The sequence below is a fragment of the Pelodiscus sinensis genome, chromosome 6, assembly GCF_049634645.1.
Source record: "Pelodiscus sinensis isolate JC-2024 chromosome 6, ASM4963464v1, whole genome shotgun sequence".
Classification (NCBI taxonomy): domain Eukaryota; kingdom Metazoa; phylum Chordata; order Testudines; family Trionychidae; genus Pelodiscus; species Pelodiscus sinensis.
The window spans coordinates 39,304,371-39,320,882 of record NC_134716.1 but is presented as its reverse complement, the minus strand read 5'-3'; the positions used below and the strand labels follow the sequence as shown (position 1 = coordinate 39,320,882).

Here is a 16,512-nt window from a genome sequence, read left to right as displayed (position 1 = left end):
TATATATAGAATCTATGAGATTCTATAGATACATCTAGAAACAAAGAATGTAGGTCATAATGATAGGAAATGCTTTTCTATATGACATGATTTAGGAATTATTTTGAGTAAGTTCTATGGTCAGATGACCAGAGTGGTCCCTTCTGGCCTTGAAATCTGTAAATCACTGGAGAAGATATCCCCTCTCACATTTTTCAACCACTGCACAAAATTTATGTGGAAGTTATCACTCTCGAGTTCCATACATGCTGCATTTTGCTTCAGCTACCTCAGACTAACACGGCTACATTTCTATCACTATTCTACATGCAAGGCACTACATTTAGCCGTTTGGAATGGAAATCCATCAACCATACGAAGAAACTTGCACAGATACAGACAGACATCATCTTTCTATCCAAGTGCAAGAAGATGGACATCGTACCCAAAGGACTGAAAGTGAACAATCCATTAAGATCAACATACTGCACTGACTACAGTGAAAGACTCTGCCTCACACTATCCAAGAAATTAAGAAATCACCTGATAAGTATTTTATACAAGAAACAGAAAACCATCAAGAATGACATTTCTAACTTAGATCGTCTCATCTCAAGACAAACATCCACACCGACTGACACCTTGCAAGACTTTTGTTCCACCAGACAAGAAATCTACTATACACACTTCTATTCTCTACAACAAAGAAAAGACAATAAATTTTCTAACCTGCTCCGTACCACTGGCTACAACAGCAACTGCCTCAACCCACCGGATAATATTGTTAACCTCTCCAGCTACAAACTCAATCCAGCAGAAGAGTCTGTCTTGTCCCGGGGTCTCTCTTTCTGCCCCACGTCCCCCACAAACTGGATACAATTTTGTGGTGACCTTGAGGCTTTTTTTCGCCGCCTCCGCCTCCAAGAATATTTCCAAACCACCAATGAACATCAATCTGACCTACCAGATCCCCCCTATCAACACCAAAGGAAAAATAATTCTGTATGCACTCCCCCTGACGGTCGGAATTACAATCTGGATTTCTATATACAAAGCTTCCGCAACAACGCACAGACTAACATTATTCGCAAACGACAACAAGCGACACACAATCTTAGCCACACTGAACACCATGCCATCCAGAGTCTCAAAAACAACCTGGACATTATAATCAAACCAGCTGACAAAGGGGGTGCTGTGGTCATTATGAATAAGGCCGACTATAACCAGGAGGCAACCAGACAACTCTCGAATACCACATTTTACAAACCTCTCCCCTCTGATTCCACCTTGGAATACCAAAAGAAACTACACTGTCTCCTTAAAAGCCTCCCCACAGCTACTCGGGAACAAATCCACACAGAATCACCTTCTGACCCCCGACCAGGATTGTTCTATCTACTTCCCAAGATCCATAAACCTGGGCACCCCGGACGTCCCATCATCTCTGGTATTGGCACGCTCACTACTGGTCTATCCAGCTATGTAGACTCTCTTCTCAAACCCTTCGCAACCAATACCCCCAGCTATCTCCAAGACACTACTGACTTCCTAAGGAAACTACAAAACATCGATAACCTCCCCAATAACACAATCCTTGCCACCATGGATGTAGAAGCTCTATATACCAACATCCCACATGAAGACGGATTACAAGCAATTAGAAACACTATCCCAGAGGACACTACTGCCAACCTGATAGCAGACCTATGTAACTTTGTTCTCACCCACAATTATTTCCAGTTTGAGAACAACTTATACCTCCAGATCAGCGGCACAGCCATGGGTACACGCATGGCCCCACAGTATACTAACATCTTTATGGCTGACCTAGAACAACGTTTCCCCAACTCCCGTCCCCTTTTACCCCTTCTCTACCTACGGTACATTGATGACATCTTTATGATCTGGACGCATGGCCAAGAAACACTGGAGATATTCCACAGAGATTTCAACAACCTACACCCCACCATCAACCTCAGCCTGGACCATTCTACATGAGAGATCCACTTCCTGGACACCACAGTACAAATCAACAATGGAAAATTAGACACCACTCTCTACAGAAAACCCACTGACTCATACAGTTACCTACATGCTTCCAGCTCCCATCCAGAACACACCACACGATCCATCGTCTATAGCCAAGCCCTTCGATACAACCGCATCTGCTCTAATCCCACTGACAGAGACCAGAAGCTTCAGGATCTCTACCAAGCATTTATAAACCTCAACTACCCACCCGGAGAAATAAAAAAGCAAATTGAAAGAGCCAGATGAATACCTAGAAACCATCTATTTCAAGACAGACCCAAGAAAACCAACAATAGAACACCACTTGTCATGACCTACAACCCCCAACTTAAACCTGTCCAACACATTAACAATAAACTACAGCCTATACTGGAACAGGATACCATACTCCAAGAGGCTCTGGGAGACAGACCCATAGTCTCCTATAGACAACCACCTAACCTCAAGATGATTCTTTCCAACAACCACAGGACATACCACACTAATACCAACCCTGGTACCTTCCCTTGCAACAAACCCCGTTGCCAGCTTTGTCCACATATTCATTCTGTTGATACCATTATTGGACCTAACCAAGTGAGTTATAAGATCAAGAACACATATTTCTGCGCATCCAGAAATATAATCTATGCTATCATGTGCCGAAAGTGTCCGTCTGCTATGTACATTGGACAAACATCTCAGACACTTTGCCAAAGGATTAATGCCCACAAAACAGATATCAGACAAGATCACAAAGAAAAAACAGTTTCTTGCCATTTTAACCAGAAAGGACACTCTCTCAATGACTTAACCACCTGCATTCTGCTACAAAGACCTTTTACATCTGCACTTGAAAGGGAATCCTCTGAACTGTCATTCATGTTAAAATTCGACACTCTCCAAAAAGGAATGAACAAACACTTGAACTATCTTACCCATTATCAAGATAGCTTCCCCAATTATCACCTCTAATACCATTAACTCACAAACATTCCACTCTCCCCACCTCTAATATCATCAATTCACAGACACTTACCTTCCTTCCTTCCCCGCCCCCGCATCCCTCTCCTGTTCTGAAATGTGATTTGTCCTTTTCATATGTGTTCATTTTTTTTAAGTGTATCCTTTGGTATATATGGTTGTGACTATTTTCTTCCACTATTTGATCTGAGGAAGTGGGTCTGGCCCACGAAAGCTCATCATCTAATAAACCATCTTGTTAGTCTTTAAAGTGCTACATTGTCCTGCATTTTGCTTCAGCTACCCCAGACTAACACGGCTACATTTCTATCACTATTATACATGCTGTAGTTTTCTAAAGACATTTCTTTTGAACCCTACTGGTTTCATCTTTGTTTAATTGCTTTAAGGAATTTAGGCCTTTAAGAAAGAAGAATGAAAGTAAATTCTGGTACACAGGCCATCATTCCCCTTAGAATTATGATCCTGTAGTAATTGCAGAAGTGACATCTCTGAAGGGACTAATAGATCTCTGATACATTTACAGAAAGAACAGAGATCTGAATAGAATCCTGAATAAGGGACAGTGAAAACATTGAACAAAATTAGTCAGAGGAAAAAAATGCATGTGGAAAAAGTTGCCCTCTCTGATACCAAGAAAAATGACTCTGGTAAGAATTCTACCATGTGTGAAGTGGTGGAAAAGGTCCAAGCTTGAAAATTCAGCAATACCAACATTTTAGATAGATTACCGGTAGTGGTTATGGAAGAAACACAAGGTAATTTTATAGCAACTGTGAAATAAAACAAACACAAATCTTACTGTTGTACTGGATCTACCAGGAAGTTCTATTAGAAATAATAACTGCGTGGTAATATGTATTATTGTGCCATCACTTTCTCCAGGAAATAGTTTTAACCAATGTTAATTAAGAACTGGCTATCGGGAAAACAAATAAGGCCCATTCCAACTCCCATGGAAATTACTGTAAAGCAACCCACTGATTTCAATGGGTATTTGATGTGTCCCATAGAGGACAGTTGAACTATGTTCTTATTTACAATCACGACTCATATAGTTCACGTACATATAAGAGTTGATATAGGAGCTCAATAATAAGGGCTGTGAACTGGACTGGAAGAAGAACTCAATCAGACAAACACACGAGACTGGGTAGAAAGGCAAATCAGAGGAACAGTCAGTAGAAAAATAAATACTCCTACAAACACATAAGAACCCTTCTGCTTTAGCTATAGCACTACATTTAAAGCTCAAGTATGCCTACAAACCCTTCATTGTGGATGCACTTATATTGGTATAAAGGTGCTTTATGCCAATGCATTTATTCCAATATAAAAATAAATACATGTTGTTACATGTATAACTGCACCCACCCTAGGTACTAGTATCACTACTTTGGTTTAAAAAAACCACACCCCATAACCAACATATATTGGTACAAATCTCAGGCTTTAGAATCAAAGGCTGGCACCAAATTTAGCTTGCCCATATTCAGGGTGATTTTTTAAAGAATGAAAATTAATGTGCTGAATCTAAAAGGGAAAATTTACAATGAATTTAAAAGAGCAGAAATCTTATCTCCTGCACCACTCTGTTGATGGAAGGAACAAGGACAGGAATTGTGACATAAGAATCTAAAAGAAATAATTCTGAAAACAACTAAAGAACAGACATACTGCAGAAGATCATATAAAAAAAACCTGGAGGGCAGATGTCATCTATGGAGAATTGTTGACTGAGACACACAATAACATTTTTTTATATATTTTAATGTGAATCTGTCTCTTATCTACCTGTATACAACAAAAATAATTCCTGAGTACAGAGCAGCTATCTTATTTAAATGGAAGGGTTATGTAAGAATCAGAAAGCATGTTTTGCCTTCATTCTAGAGAGAAAATGTTGAAAGCAACTGATTTACATTTGCAATTTCCAAGGCTCTGGCTTCAAAGACTGAGGATGTTACTTGTAGCTGAATAGGTTGGAGTCCCTCCGCCCCTGTACTTCATAAGGAAAAGGAGAAAATTCAGATTTAAAAATAAATACTATATTTTCCTTTTTCTCCAATGTAAAGTTATTAGGAATTTAGAAAATGGGGGGGGGGGGGGGGGAGGATCCCAAGGGAAACAAATAGGAAATGTGCTATTTTAGAAAATGTAGAGACTTTTGGAAAAGATAATTAAAGAGAATGTGTTATGGAATGGACAAGGCTTTGCAGCTCTCTGCTGGATGTCTCATGGCCCTGCCACATCTACCCCTAAAAAGGACAGTGGAGATGGCCCTCCAAGAGAAGTGGTATGGGATGCAGTCAATTAGGACAAAGGCTACAGGGAACAGCCCACCCAGATCCATCAAGTTTGTATAAAAGGAGCTGCGGGGCCAGAGTAAATTTGGTCTTCTGGGAGGGATTGGTGGGACATGAATGCTCCTGTTTGGCTGCAGGGATTGAAAGGACCTGAGAAATCAATTGTTGGCAGAGGCCAGGTGAGCCGAAGAATAGTTCATGGCTGACTGCTGGGACAAAGCACAGAGGGTATGTCTACACTACCACCCTAGTTCGAACTAGGGTGGTAATGTAGGCATACCACACTTACAAATGAAGCCCGGGATTTGAATTTCCCGGGCTTCATTTGCATAAGCCGTCCGGCGCCATTTTTAAATGCCGGCTTGTTCGAACCCCGTGCCACGCGGCTACAAGCGGCACGGGCTAGATAGTTCGAACTAGCAAGCCATTCCGCACTATCTGTACGCCTCGTGGAATGGCTTGCTAGTTCGAACTATCTAGCCCGTGCCACGTGTAGCCGCGCGGCACGGGGTTCGAACAAGCCGGCATTTAAAAATGGCGCCGGCCGGCTTATGCAAATGAAGCCCGGGAAATTCAAATCCCGGGCTTCATTTGCAAGTGCGGTATGCCTACATTACCCCGCTAGTTCGAACTAGCGGGGTAGTGTAGACATACCCATAGTTACCTACAGGGACTAGGGGAGTGCGGAAGGAGCTTCTGTCTGGCTGCCAGGACTCAACTAAGATGGGATATGGGCTAAGCGGCCCAGGGAAACACACAGCAACAATTAGTAAGATGGACATAGCACAAGGCTGTATTACTGAAAGGATCCTGGGGTTGGGACAGAGAGTAGTGGGCAGGACTAGGTCCCCACCTACTGCCACTGGGGGAAGTGGCCACACCCTAAGGAAGGGAATTAGAAATATGGTATCCCAGGGAAGGAGACTGCACTATTGGGACTGACTCAGCAGGGAGCTGTGGTCAATGAACTGAGTCCAAGAGGGGTGGCTCAGCAGAAAGGCTGGAGTTACCGAGGACTCAAGAAGAGGCAAGGAGTCCCCAGGAAAGAAGCTCTCACAGCACTGCTCAATACCAAAGTAGGAACCTTGCTGCCAAGTGAGACCATGAGAGTACTGTGGTGGGTGTTCTTAGATTGGTTAAAGACTGAGTCCAGAGAGGGCAACAGGAAGACGCACCAACTGAAGGGATACTGCAATCAATCCTGTTGAACTAATTGAGGGCCTGAGTCCAGGGAAGGCTGCCGGTTGATACAAATGGAAAAGGTTCTGCAACAGGTCCTATTGGACTATTAACAGACTGAACACAGGGAGGGATGTAGGACATTTTGGACTGTGTACCCCAAAAGAGGTTTGTTTGTTTTGCGTATGGTACGTGTGTGGCCACGCTGGAGGGCTGAGTCTCCAAAAACCTGCCTGTCAAATGCAGCAGCTGACAGAGGGCACTGTGAGAGGAGCAGAAACTGCAGGCATGCAAACACTCAACCAAGCGGTGCTCACAAGAGGTGGGTGCCACTCCATAATAGGATGCCTGTCTTCATGGGTTAATAAGTCGTCTCTCGTAGACTGCCCACAATTCATATACCACACAGTACAGTAATGATAAAAAGTTATGATTGATGTGAAAAAAGTTGGTATCTGTCCCTTTTTCAATGGACAAGAGTCCATATTGTGGATTGTTTCTCTGTATGTGTTGGTACAATTCCTGTCATGTCCTGATCCTGTTTGGAGACTCTGGACACTGTCATATTAATGATCAGAAAAACTACCAGCTCTGTTGACACTCTCAGCAGTTTAATCACAGAAAATAAGGTTTGAATAGACATGTAGCCTGAACTACTCTTTTGGTGGGGGCAGTCTTTAAAGCAACATCAGGACGAGATACATTATCAACCATAATTTATACAGAAATGGTAAGGGAGCTGGGGTGCATGACTTATGAGGAGAGGCTGAGGGAACTGGGCTTATTTAGTCTGCAGAAGAGAAGAATGAAAGGGCATTTTACAGCAGTTTTCAACTACCTGGGTTCCTAAGAGGATGGAGCCAGGCTATTCTCAGTGGTAGCAGCTGGCAGAACAAGAAGCAATTATCTCAATTTGCAGTGGAGATCTCCAATGGAGATTAGGAAAAGCTACTTCACTAGGAGGGTAGTGAAGCACTATATTGGGATACCTAAAGAGGTATGGAATCTTCATCCTTAGAGGTTTTTAAGGAAAAGATTGACAAAGTTCTGGCTGGAATGATTTAGTTGAGGTTGGTCCTGCTTTGAGCAGGGAATTGGACTAGATGACCTCCTATGGTCTCTTCCAAGCCTTATCTTCTATGATTCTATGAATTGCTATTGCCTGTGCTACTCCCCACTCAGAGAGTAGAAAGAGGTTTGCTTTTCTCCAAGTCTATCAATCTAGTATTTTTGAGCAGAAAATGTTCATACCAAATTGGATTTGTAGGCATGATTGGGGCCTGAGTTTAGATTTGAACTGGTGTATAACCCAGTGGTGAAAAACTCTGCATTCTTTTAACTGAAACCCTTGAACCTTCTACTCACCCAGTATGTGCTTAAAGGTCATGATCCAGATCTCACTGAAATTAATGGCAGTCTTTCCATTAACTCTAATGCTCTTTGGATCAGGCCCTGAATGTCTTGTTGAATTGGGGCTTCAATAATCTCTACGCTTAATGCTTCAGTTCCTCATCTGTAAAATGAGGGTAATAATACTTCCTTTCTTTTACTCTTTGTTTATCTGTTTGGAGCAGGGTAGGAACAATCCCCTACTATGTATATGTTAAATAAGTAAATTAATGGAACCCTAACCTTATAGAACTCAGGTCCTATTTTAATACAACTAGTCATAATAACACCAGTGTTGCATCTCATTTTTCCCATATATGTGTGGAATGAATTTTGTAATGTGTGCCGATACACATCCCCTCCATATAGGTGCGCATAAAATTCATGTGATAGCAGTGGGGTGGAAGGGTTTGGAGTGTGGTTGGGGGCTCAGGCCTGGGGTAGAGTGTTGTGGTACAGGATGTGAGGGCTCCAGGTAAGGGGTGCAGGCTTCTGGGATGAAGCTGAGGATCGAAGTTTGGGGTGCAGGCTGCCCAAGGAGGCTACAGGACTTGCCCTAACTCTTTTGCCTCACGCTCTCTTTCACAGACACAGCAGGAATGCGTCAGGGCTGGGTTTGGTTCGGGTTAGAAGTGTCCCTCCTTTGACTTTGGAAGGACTTCAGCTGGGTTTGGGCCAGAGAAGAGGTTCCCCTCCCCAATCTGTGGCAGATCTGGGCTGGAGCTGATTTCAGTCTGAGGAGAGAGGCATCTCTGTCATGGTAAGTCTGGGCTGGGAGGATTCCCTGCACAACATTTAGTAGGTAACTGTGTGGCTGCATAGCTTACAGGGAACTTAGAATAACATTTATCTCTTCTACCAAGCTTTTCACCAGTAAATCTAACTGCACTTTATAAGTGATGTCACTGTCCTGATTCACATTTTACAGATGGGGAACCTTAGGCATAGACACATTGAGGTTGGTCACCCAGCATGCGAGTGGTAGAACCACGGATAGAACCTGCATCCCCTCAATTACAGCTCAGTGCACCATATGAAGTATAATTATTTATTTCAGTTATATATGGACCCTCCAAGAAGAGGTCCATATATAAAAGATCAGAACCATGCTCCTAATTAATATGTTTATAAGATATTTAGGGAAGATAACTGTTTGAGATGTGACTCCATTGCTATGTTTGAATAATTACCTTGTATTTAATTTACTATACAATATTTAGCAGGGCCGTCCTTAGGCATAGGCAGAATAGGCAGTTGCGTAGGGCACCAGTATTTCTGGGGCACCACTCTGCCGGGACGGTTGGGAAGCAGTGGAGCGGTGCGAAAAGCTCCCCTGCCCCCTCTGAAAGAGAAAGAGCCAGCTGCTTAAAGAAGCAGCAGACTTGTTTCCCATTCCTCCCAGGCAATGCAGAGGCATAGGAAGGTGGGGGCAGAGGGAACAGTTGCTCCTATCTGGCACACCAGGGGGTGCTGGACAGGAGTGACTCCACATGACCCACAGCGGGGAGGGAAGCACTTTCCCTCCCCACAGGAGCCAGTGCGCGCTGCCTGAACAGCTGGGGCTGTGACACCCAGCAACTTAGTTCCAAGGCCATTTTGTGTAGTGCGGGGCAGTCAGGAGACCCGGGTCTGCGCAGCTCCGACTGTGCAGGCAACACGCTCTGCCCTGGGACTCCCCGTGCCTTCCCCTCTCCCCGCAGGACAGCATCGCAGAGGTAAGTTGATGGGGTGCAACAGCCCCTGCTGCTCAGGCAGCATGCATGCCAGCTGTTTGGGGAGGGGGAGTGCAGTCGCACACTTCCCAGAGGAGCTGCTGGATTGCCAGGTACTGGTCCCAGCTGCCCCTGTCCCTTGCCCAGACCCCCCATAAGTACCCTGTCCCCTGCCCCCGCCAACATTGTCACCAGCACCCAGCACCACCCTGTCCCCGTCCCCAGCACCCTGCCACCTATCGTAGCACCCAGCACCACCCTGTCCCTGGACCCAGCACCCTGCCACCCACCGCAGCACCCAGCTCCACCCTGTCCCTGGCTCCAGCATCCTGCCAGCTGTGCCAGCATCCTTGGGACCGCATTAGTGAGGCTTGGGTTGTTTTTTTTTGGGGGGGGGCATCTCCCTTGTGTGGCCCTAACTGACTTTTCTGTGGGTCAGTGACCCTTGACTCAAAACAGGTTCCCTGCCCCTCACATATATAAAGACAATGCTAAAACCTTTTGAGCTTAACATAATATTTTATTTAAAAATGAAGCCTGGCCAACATGCACTCAATTGGGGCCAAATCCCCATCTCACTGCAGCATCATGACACTCCTTCACCACCTGACCCCAAATCTGAGCCTTTCATACACTGGAACCCCCTGTCCTGAGCCTCTTTCTTACATCCCCAAGCTCCTGCATCCCCACATCCTCAGTCTTCTGCTACAACATTCCTGCACCATCCACACATGGCAAATATGTGTCCTGATCCCATCATACTCACAACCTCCTTGCCCTGAGCCTCTCATACATCCAACACAAACTCCTGCACCCTCACATCCACAAGCCTGTGACTTGCTCAGCACCCCAACCTTCCACCTGAGCCCAACATTCCCCAGCCTGGAGTCCTCTCCCCGAGCCAGCATCCCCTTCTCCTGCATCCAAATTCCCTCCCAGAGCTTGCACTTCTCACCCCTTCCCACACCCAAAGCTCTCATTCCCACCCCAGAGCCCGTACCTCTGTGAGAGCGTATAATGGCTGGGGATAGCAAGAGATGGAGAGGAGGGGGACAGAGAGGATGGGGCCTCAAAGGGGTGGGGTCTTGGGTCTAGGGGAAGGAATGTGATTTTAATGTATTGGTGGGTCCTTTTTTTTTTTTTTTTTTCCTCTTTCCTCAAAAAACCTTCAAATTCTGAAAAGCTGAAAAGGGATCCATGGCCAAATAAAATCGGAAAACACTGCAGTGGAGCATGTAACAGCAGGCCTGGGTCCTAGAGAGAGCCGAATGCACTGCCTGCAGCACAGTCTGAGGGAAGGGATTGGCTGCTGGGGTCTCCGGAAGGGGAAGAGGTAGGGGTGGAAGAGCAAGTCAGGCACAGGGGCACCAGTTTAATAATCCCACCTAGGGCACCATAAATCCTAAGGACGGCCTTGATATTTAGCCTAATTTAATGTAATGTTAAGTATATTTGAAACAATTTAATATTCTCCTTTGGATTTTTCTTGGGACTAAAATTTGCTAAAAGTGCTTTAATTATTTTGCAACTAGTGCATCAGAACCCATTAATTGGTTAATAAGCTATGCATTTTTTTAATCTCAAATAAGGAGTATGAATGAATGCTGAATGATGGCAGTGTTACTAGCACCAAGGGGGAGAGAGGACTAAGAAGTCAGATGTCTCACAGAGTTAAACTGAGTTTGCCAGCATGAATGTAACAGCCACACCAGCCAAACCAAGCAAAATCAAGCTATTAACATTGAGGGAGACTTTAGAGCAGACGGACAAATGGCACCTCTCAAAAGATTATCCCAGCAGTTGCTGTTACTGGTGTGGTTTTGTGGTTATACTTGTGCTGCACTCTGGTGCATGACAGGGGGTTCAAACAACTTCTGGCCACCATGGTTTTATATAAGGGCTTGTACTACATTTCTGATACCTGGACAACATTACATTAAGCTTAATAAAGGCCCCCTTATGAATGGATGTACCAGGTCACAAAATGAATATTTTAGCTTTCACTAACATAAACATATGCTGCAGCAAGGAGACACTAACTCCCTGTTCCCACTGCCATCTAACAAGTCCAAGTTCTGTATGATTCTGTGTTCTCAGCTGAGATCCCATTCCAAAAGAAGTTTGCCCTGTGAGATACAGCTAGCATGTAGGTCTTTAAGGTGCACTTCTGATATCTCAAGAAGCAAAGGGTACATTCCCACTGTCATTGAAACCAATCAGAGCATTGATGTTGTTTGAGCATAGGAACAAAAACAAACTCTCATTTGAGTGAGAGATTAGCCAGAACCAAAAATTCCCATTTTTTACCACTCCCTTTCACTAGCTCATCCATTCAGTTATTTCTCTCTCCTTTTAGTGTTCTGGTGTTTATGTTGTGAATGAGCTAACTATTGTTTTGGCCACAAAAACTTGTCAGACCATGTCTGTTGGTCTAGCACTGCTAATTTCTTCCATGGTGAAGATAATCTAGTTAAATGACAGATAAACACCAACAGCTCCTCAAGACCCCCTTGCATACCAATTTCGGAAAATTTTAACCTGCTTCGACTAATTTCACGGGTAGTTGAACTGCTTTCCTTCTAGCAAAATTTCAGAGCAGCTGCAACCTTTGTCAGTGATTGAGAAACAAGTGTGAGTGCCGAGAATTTACACAGTTGCACATCCGAGTATTACTTGGATGTGCAACTGCAGATGTTGCTGTAACTTGTAACGCTGGTGATGCCAAAAGGTGCTGCAATGTCAGTTTAAGGTGAGAACCTAATAAGTCAAGTGAGGATTTTTCTTAGAAGCATTTGAAAGTCCTGACTATCCTGTATGAAAGAGGGCTCACAAAACTGCAGTACAAGGCTTAGCTTTATATGCTCTTACTAGTTTATTTTTCCTTCCCTGCGGATATTAACTTCCTTTTGAGAAAAGGAATAACAATAATTATACAAAAGAAAGGAGGGGAGAGTGGAATGTCAAAATGCATTTAATTGCAACAACAATTGGTTAATTATATACCAAGTGAGCATTTAGAAAACATACATACCTTTGTACGGTAGTTTTATCTTTTACTTAAAAAACAACAAATGGTCTGGTAGCACTTTCTGGACTAACAAAACATGTAGATGGTATCGTGAGCTTTTGTGGGCACAGCCTACTTTTTCAGATGACTGGAGCTTACCCCCTGAAGCTTCTTATCTTTTACTGTATCTTTTGCAAGTCCTCCAGACACATTTTTACTAGTCAGCTAGTGTTAAACATTCTACACCTATGTAATGAAATCCAAATTAAAAGTGTATTTGAAACACTTCCTGCCACACTAGGTAGGAAGTTGCAGTGATTCTTTTAAAAGTGCCTTCAGAAATCCATTACAAACTATTGTTATACCTCAGCACATGGTGTGAAGAGAAGACTTCTTATTAAAAGGAAGGAAGGAAGCAAGTAAGTTCTCTTTCAAATGCTGACTTTAGTGGTTTTAGTTATTATTATTACTGTCATCTGTAAAGACTTAAAACAAATTGAAAGCATGTGATTTTTCCATACGGCAAGAACATCATCATGGATCCAGATGCTGAACATCACAAGTTTAATTTACTGTGCAACAATATGCAGTAGAATGTTCATTTCATTTTTTTCATGTTGTGCTGAAATACTTATATATGTGCTCCTTAGTTTTATTGTGTTGGGTTTTTTTAAGTGAATATCGATGATGATCAAAGGAACCTAATGAAAGCCCTGACTGAACAGTAAGACACAAGACCCAGTACTGTAGATACTGTCAAAGCTACTTGAAAGTTCAAAAGGTTTCTACAGTCTACTTAGCAGGTTTTCAATAGTAGTTTGTTTTTGTCCTGATGGGCTTTTATCTCAGAAAGAGTGTGTGTGTAGGTATGTGGGGGCAGTAGCAAACTATTCATTCAGCATCCTGAAAGCTGTACTAGAACTTGATGAGGAATTTCTGTGCCTTTGCTTCCACAACTTTGTTCAATGTACTTCAGTCTCATATAGGACCCCAGTGAGCCCACACTTGAGGAAATGGTTAACCACAGTCTTGTGATATATAATTTGTATGTAACAGAAAACAGCTGTTGGAAAATTCACTCTTCCTGGCTAGAACTGTTTTTATGCAGAATTTTAATTGTATCTCATGATTGATAACACCCTATTAGCCTTATCCAGATTTTTAAATGCAAAATAATTTATTAAAAAGTTATTTTTAAGCTTCGTCCCAGATCATTATGCCCAAGTGCACTTCTTTAGGGAATCTATTATTCTGTTTAGACAGGACTGCATCTTACATGCATTCATAATACAGCATTGTTCTTTGATATAAAATACTCTTCATTCATGGAGGATGTCTCCATCACAATGTCAGAGGTGGATTTTTCACAACAAATGGAAACCATATTTTTCACTGAATTCAACACCAGCATATAAGCGGAGGGTGTTACATTGAAATTTTAATAGCTGTTTTTGAGGAAGAATAAGCAAAACATTATCACCACAGCTTTCTTTTGAGAAAGAACAAAGATGTCTTAATGGTGCCCAATAGATATTGAGTTTATTGTCCTCGGGGCACTACCCTCTCAACATTCAATTGTACTCACCAGTCATCTGGGTGGATGAGATCAACCTAAATGACTGAGCAGCCATTTTGGGTTATGAAAAATGTAAAACTATACATGAAATGGAGATACATTTTAAACAGCATCACATCATAGTTTGGTTTGTTCAGATGCATTTCATAATTTGCAGAGGGAAGGCACAAACACTGTGCTTCTGATGATTTTTTGCATATATGACATATATGCAGGAGGTACATAGAATACAAACCAGCACAACATACAGAAAGGAGTGGATGGCGGGGTAATATCTAGTGTGCCATATATATGGGAAGACCCAGTGAGGACAATGTAAGACCCTGAGCACTCAAGCATAATTCTAATTGAGCATTTTTAGAGCTTCTTTATAGTCTGATTAATGACTCTTTCAAGTCTGGATGACCAAACTTCCTTTTTTTGTACTGACCTCCTTGGAAATCTACTGATGAAAAGTTCTATGTAAAAGCTAGGTATTGCTATTATTTTGTCTAGAACCAGAACCAGAACCAGAAATACCAGAATGCTGCACAATATAATAATAATAAATTAATAACAAATATAGAACCTGTGATCTTCAAATAGAAATAAATATAGAACCTGTGCTCTTCAAAGTGCTCTGCAAGCATTAACTAATGAAGCCTCACAACATGATAGTTAGCTCACCTATTATACCTTGTTATAAGAATCCCACTGGGGCTTAGTTATTTAGGACTTAGGACTTAGCATGAGACAGCAGTACACATGCCCAAAGCCAGAAACTTTGGCATCTAGAGAACTTTTACTGTGAAAGTTTAGGTGCTAAGGGAATTTGGAAATTTGTAGCAGCAGGAGGTTTGTGGATTGCAATTGTATTTAGACTCCTAAATACCTTTGTTACATTGTTTGGTAGAAAGAATAGAGACAGAATATGTTCATCTACAATAGGACTGTAGGAGAGGAATAACAAAATCACATGAAAATGACATGCTTCCTTAACAAAAAGTGGTCCATTAGGAAAACTACAGGACCTATCTAATACAGTTGTAGTTAGAAAACAGGATACAGTTAAAAAGAACAAGAAAAGTGCATTGTTGGCCACAATGACTGATTACCAAGTAGAAAGGAAGGCCTGTGGCTAATGGTAACTTCCCCAATGGCTTTGTACATCAAGAACATGAGATAAGGGATGAATGCAATCGCGCTAGTCTGGTGAAAGTGATTAAAAAAACATCTAGTGTAAATCAAATAGCTTATAGTAGAAGCTATTTTTAAAATGAGAAGAGATAACTAGTAAGTAAGAGAAAGTGTTTCCATTTATAGGTGAGCCTATGGTGAAATCCTGTTCTGGTACATAGACAAAGAAATGAAAAGTGAATATAAATATTGAAGGGAAGTGGGAAATGAAGAACAAAAAAAGAGAGAAAAAAAAAACAGGTGAAAAGGTGAAGCCAGAATGAGGAGTAAAGAGAAAATGAGAAGAGAGAACAACCAACCAGAAAGAAGGGCAGAAGAGGAAGGAAAGAAAACAAAGATGGGTAGAGAATGGGAATGAGAGGGCCAGAGAAAACTTGAAGTAAGGGTGAAAGAGTCAGTAAAAGGAAAGTTTTCATGTGTGAGGGAGAATTAAAAGCATCTCCCTAATTAATAGTCCATCTTGCTCCTTGCATCATTGCTGCATTTGTGACTTGTGGAGCCATTCTTCCAGGAAATCTCTGTTTAAGGGAGAAGGGACTACTGGCTGGGTCTTCTCTGCGAGTATCTCTAGCCTTTGCACTACATTCTTCACTGTACACCTACAGTTATTATTAATTATTTGTAGCACCTATGGTTTCTAGTCACAGACCCCACTGTGCTTGTTGTTGTACAAACATGGAACTAAAACAACAGGCCCTGCCACAAGGACTTATAGTCTAAGAGCAAGACAAGGGACAATAGATGAATACAGACTGACTGACTGACTGGGGAGTACCAAGAAATAATAAGGCAATATTGGTCAGCATGATGGGGCAGTAGTCTCTGCATGTGAGCTATCTAACTGTGGTCACACTTTTTGTAAGCATCACAGCAAAGGAGAGTTTTAAGGAAAAATGTGAAAATGGATAATGAGGTAGCTTTGAAAATCTCACAGATATTTTGGGGCTTACCTGCCTTTGAAATCTGGCACATGGTATTGAAATACTTTATTTTAGCAAAAGTAGACTGTAAAAACAAAGAGGGAAAATATCTCTGTTTAGGATCAAGAAAGCTTTTAAGTACATCCATTGAAAAGACTGAAAGCTCTGAAGACCAAACAACAAGACCATACTTTGGGGAAGTATGAGGTGGATACCTCCCTTCCACCCCCCTCAGGTTATGAACAGCCATGCACACAAAGAAGTGTGCTAT

The 16,512-nt window shown here is 42.4% G+C and overlaps 1 long non-coding RNA gene across 1 annotated transcript in view; it reads left to right on the top strand.

Annotated features, from left to right (window-relative positions):
* Positions 1 to 8,697, top strand: part of LOC142829850 (uncharacterized) — a 38,872-nt gene extending 30,175 nt beyond the window's left edge. Inside the window, exon 3 of the long non-coding RNA XR_012904714.1 lies at positions 8,439 to 8,697. This is a non-coding gene — a long non-coding RNA (uncharacterized LOC142829850). The remainder of the gene's footprint in view (positions 1 to 8,438) is intronic.
* The last annotated feature ends 7,815 nt before the right edge of the window (positions 8,698 to 16,512 follow it).